The 5,328-nt window shown below is 38.3% G+C and overlaps 1 long non-coding RNA gene across 1 annotated transcript; it reads left to right on the top strand.

The window, feature by feature from the left end:
- The first annotated feature begins 31 nt into the window (after positions 1 to 31).
- Positions 32 to 4,284, top strand: LOC139327325 (uncharacterized). Its single transcript, XR_011601662.1, has 3 exons — positions 32 to 92; positions 2,515 to 2,713; positions 3,383 to 4,284. It is a non-coding gene; the product is annotated as an uncharacterized lncRNA (long non-coding RNA).
- The last annotated feature ends 1,044 nt before the right edge of the window (positions 4,285 to 5,328 follow it).

Here is a 5,328-nt window from a genome sequence, read left to right on the forward strand (position 1 = left end):
TCAGGTTCCTCCTCCCCGTTAGTTGGCTACCCAGCAGGCAGTAGGGGGAGAGCTGCCTGTCAAGATGGCATCGCTTTGCTTTCGGAAGCTCGGTAGGAAAGGCGCGACCTTTGGGCGTCCCTGTGGCGGAAAGAAGGGAGGTTGGCTCGGGCGAGCTTAAGGGAAAGGTTTCATTGTTTCTTGAGAGGGGAGTGTGATCTGGAACAGATTCTGCAAATTTGACCGGAACTATATTTATTAATATAGGGCTATAGAGCAGAGGTCTTCAAACTTGGCAGCTTTTAAGACTTGTGGACTTCAACTCCCAGAATTCTCCAGCCAGCATAGCAATTCTCCAGCCAGCATAGCAACTCCCAGCAATTCTGGGAGTTGAAGTCCACAAGTCTTAAAGCTGCCAAGTTTGGGGACCCCCGCTATAGAGGAACAGGTAGATTCCTGAGAAGTCTGGCTGTTATTTTTCCGTCCTTTCTTCCCTCTTTTATTTCCCAGAGAATCAGGGCAGAATCAGTCGCGTCTCTTCCTCTTAACTTTCTCTGTTTCTCAGGTTCGAAGCATGTTTTTGCACGTGTTGTAAAATCTCAAGAATAGTTTCTCCAAGGTCATTTCCAGGGCTCTCTGCAGGTGAAAGAGAGACCTTCCCCGCTTGCTTACTAATTTTGATTGCTTTTCAGAAAGAAAGAAGCCTTTGTTCATATTTTCTACCCTGGAGGTAGAATAGCTGAGAGAGAGAATGATTTGTTCAAATAATGTGGCAGCTTTGGCTTTCTGTATTTTATGTGTGCAAAGGAGAGCCCAAACTGAGGTTTGGAAAATGGGGATTATGGCTCAGCCTTAGATTGTCACGTGCATCCAGCCCATTTGAGTTTATAGCAATAGCAATAGCATTTAGACTTATATACCGCTTCACAGGGCTTTACAGCCCTCTCTAAGTGGTTTTACAGAGTCAGCATAGTGACCCCAACAATCTGGGTCCTCCTTTTACTGACCTCTGAAGGATGGAAGGCTGAGTCAACCTTGAGCCTGGTGAGATTTGAACTGCCAAATTGCAGGCAGCCGGCAGGCAGCAGAAATAGCCTGCACCACTGTATTCTAACCACTGCACCACCACGGTTCTTTTATCATGGGTTTAAGCAAGCCATGACTTAGAACATGGGAGTCCAACCTTTTGACTTGCATGGGCTGTGAAAAGGAATTGTCTTGGGCCACATATAAAATACATAACCAAGTTGATGTATATAAATAAACTTTTTTTTATATATTTACTACCTTGTGGGACCACATTACTAGCTATCTACATTACTAGTTATCCAGGCCATAAGTTGCACATGGCTGACTTAGTGGTATGATGGATATTCTGCAGCCATTGTTTAATGCTTTTTAATGTGCCACTACAGTGGTCCAATTATGACCATGCTATAATTGTGAAATTCTTGGTGTTCTAAGCTTGGTTTATTTACAGAAACCATATTTACATACCATTCAAAACAGACAATAAAAAGCCGAGGAAGGATAAACAAAAAGACTAGACCACATCTCCTTCAGTAGCCACATTCAGATAAGCAGGGATCAGCACCAGACAGTTAGAAGAAGGCAATATACTTAATCTGTATTGTATACACTTAATCTTAATCTGCTGTTAAGATTCTTCTATTCCAGCAAGCCGGCCTGGCCTAATTTTCTCCCGTTTTAAAATTCTTTTACATCGAAATTTTAATTTGTTTTAAATTATTGGGATTTTTTAATTGTCTTGGGCTAAATTATTTAATCTGGTTTTAATTATATCTTTTAACTTTTGTATTTATGTATTTTATTTTGTGCCTGTTCACCGCCCTGAGTCCTTCGGGAGTAGGGCGGTATATAAATCTAATAAAAGAAAGAAAGAAAGACACCAATCGAAGAAACCAACTAGGAGGGAAGTACATCTTATGAAAACTGCAGGGCAAGCCCCCCCCTCTCATTTGCACTGATATTACCTAGTTGATTTATGAAATGTCTTCCAAGCTCAAACAATCAATCTCAGAGCATACCAAGAACTCCACAGTTCAACCCTGAGCTAAAAACATAAATTTCTATTGGAACATCCTATAACTGTTCCACATGTAAAATATGAGGCTTGTTTTTCAAAATCTGGAAATGATTATGGTGAGACATTTTTCTTTGTGGGCTTTCAGGCAAAATAAGTAGGTGAGCAAAACAAGGCTTTTGGGCTACTAATATAAGAAAAGAATAATGATAGCATTTAGGCTTATATACTGCCCCCACAGCACCTTACAGCACTCTGGGTGATTTACAATGTACAAGCATCATTTGTCTATTGCCTCCAACAATCTGGCTCATTTTACCAACCTTAGGATGGAAGGCTGAATCAACCTCGAGCCTGTCAGTATTGAACTCCAGGCTGGGGGCAGAGTTTGCCCAGATTACTGCATTTTAACCACTGTGCATAGCAGGTTTAATGTCGTTTTCCACATCTTAGCATTTTTATTTTTATTTTTATTTTTGTTTCCTTTACAGCCTTCCTTCCTGCCACATTGAAACTGTCACCATGCATAATGGTGCCTTTTCGAATGGACACTCAATCTTTTCACAGTAGCCGAAGATGTTTGGAAGAAATGCAGAAGAAAGCACAGCCTGGTGAACAAACATATAGACATGTAGAATATATGGCCCCAAGAAGGTTCAAGACCTCTCCAAACCCCGTTGCTATTGCTTGGTGAGCATTGCTTTTATCATTCTGTGATCCAAAGAATCGGGGGCTGAGGCCTCACATTCTGAGGCTGTGTTGGCAGAATTAAATGACAAAATGATTGATTTGTAGTGGCTTATTTTTACCTTTTTTTTTTTAATGGGGTAAGGAAGCAAATCCCTATAATTCTCACCCTTTAAATCTCCTGCAATGGCCCAACTTTTGTTCATCAAAATTTGGCCATTTTGACACTGAAGAAACACTATTAAAATCTTGGAGAATTTTAACAGTGGAAATTTGTCCTTTGGGAGCTTCCTAGAGTAGGAATGGAAACAGCTTTCTTTTCCCATTCTACTCTGAAATCTTTTCTTCATTTAAAAAAAAAAAGATCCTTAGTCCTTAGCAAAAAGAATTATCTTTATATCTTTTCCTTTTGGAAACCAAGGATGGTAAGTATGTTTATCTTCAGAATCAATTCTGTTGAGATAGCGACTGGCCAAAAACCACCATCTTCCCACTCTAATTGTACTCCTTATATTTCCCACAAATTCCTTAACTTGTATTGAATAAATGGAAAACTAAATACAATTCCATCTTTTTACTTAGTGCAAGGGGAGGAGTTAGTTGTCTCTTTGGAGCCCCATGTCTTTTCCAGCCTAAATCCCAGGTGATTTTAGCTTGTTTTAATCTCCTTAGGGTCATTTGTTTGCCCTCTGCGTTTGCCCTTTTCTTCCTTGCTAAGAATCAAGTGGAAAAGAAACGTGTGAAACAGATGAAAGCTCGCCGACAGATGATGGCAGCCAATAAAGAAGATAGTTTGACACAAGCATCTAGACACTAAGACCAGTTGAACTGTATACTTCAATCATTAAGTTACTACCTTCAGATTCTCAGATTCTAATACTTGATTGGAGCATAGTGCTGTGCTGCAGAGCATTTCTGATTTCTCAGTCTGCATTTCTATGGATCAAAGTTATCAATAAATTATCGAGATTACCACAATAATCCTTAATATTAAAGGTATCTCAAGCAAGAAGCAGTGGCCTGCTTTAAGTGTATTATGGTTTTCTTGCGTCAAAGGGACTTCATGCTAAATCTGGATAACTGAAGATGAAACCACAGGAGTTGTGATAATGTGGGTCATGAGAACTCAACAAAGCCGTCTGTACTTTATTTTTTCTACTTTGTGAGCAACGTTTTCTGAATAATTGTGTATTCTTTCAGTTACATCAATTCATATTGGGGCTAGCAAGTGAAACCAGATCACACCATTCTACCTTACCAAACTTTATGTGAAATATTGAACTCATTAAAATATTTGAAAATTTTAAAAGTGCAGGTTAGTTTATTACAGATACTTTGGAAGAATCCAAGCAAACTTGTAGTTTTGAGTGATTGGCAAGCTAATTGATTCTATTCCAATAGTTAGGCAAGCTAAACACCCAGATTTTACATGCAGGTTTTAGCCTAGTCTTAGGATCCTAAAAATAGTGATAAAATTATAGGGTCCTTTTTAATGTATCAAATTGAACAGTACATTGTTAGAAGAAAATTCTGTTTGCAGTAATTGCTGACAAATTGTTACTACTGTTTTTACATCTCATTAAACTCTCTGCTTTCTACAGAAGTTTTATGTTCATTTATTTCATCATAATGCAACATTGGCCCAACTGAATTCATAGCTTTCAATTCGTAGTATAATGGTAACACGTCCTATGACGCAAGACAAAAGGAGCAGTGTCACTTTAGTCAGTTCCATAAACCATGCTTAGATATTACACAAGAAAAACAACTGACTGCAAATGAGACCACTAAGGCTTCTTTTTCAAAACTTTTGAAGGATTTAATTCTCCACTTATTTGTTCTTCCTGTTGCAAATCTTCTTTGCCTACTTTCCCCCAAATGATAATAATGGGAAAGAATTTTTATGACACAAATCAGTGTTCACGGGTGAATTTTAATTAATCTGGGAACTGACATTTGCCCTGTTTTGTCTTTACCACTGTTTGTGTGGAAATGCCTAAGGATAAATGTGCAGATTTTAAAAGGGCTATCAACAGATGTAATCCTCCAGAAATAGATCTGTTCTGAACATTATGGTCCAGACCCTGCTTTCTCTGGACCTGCAGGAGTATCATTATAGGAAATAAATAACATAGCTTTATGCAAATATCCAAAATCTTCCCATTATTTGAACATGGATTTTATTCTCATTAGTAGGACATATCTCCCTCCCCCCTCTCCCCCCAAAACATCAATACTCTTAAATTTCATTTAAAATGTATTATTCTTAGTTGGATACTTGCAATATAAAAGCAATCAGCACCTCCCACTTCACAACTAATATGTAACTTCTCAGGCCAATACATGTTAAAAATCAAACAACTGAATTGCACTTTCACAAATAGATCTAAGGTGGTTTGCAACTTAATGGTTTCTTGTAAAATTAGTCAGGTGGGGGAAGGGGGAGAAAGTACAATGATAGAAGAATGCCAACTGTATAGTTATTTATCCATTTGATCCCTTCCTTTTCCTGAATTACCATAGCTATCCTGCTCTTTTTTTTTTAAGTAGCAGCTTGAAAAAGTCAGGTTTCATTGTGGCAAACATTAATAAAGGAATTGCAAATAAAAATGCCAATA

This window comes from Pituophis catenifer, unplaced genomic scaffold, assembly GCF_029215685.1.
Source record: "Pituophis catenifer annectens isolate HBS135680 unplaced genomic scaffold, rPitCat1.0.hap2 SCAF_1, whole genome shotgun sequence".
NCBI lineage: Eukaryota > Metazoa > Chordata > Lepidosauria > Squamata > Colubridae > Pituophis > Pituophis catenifer.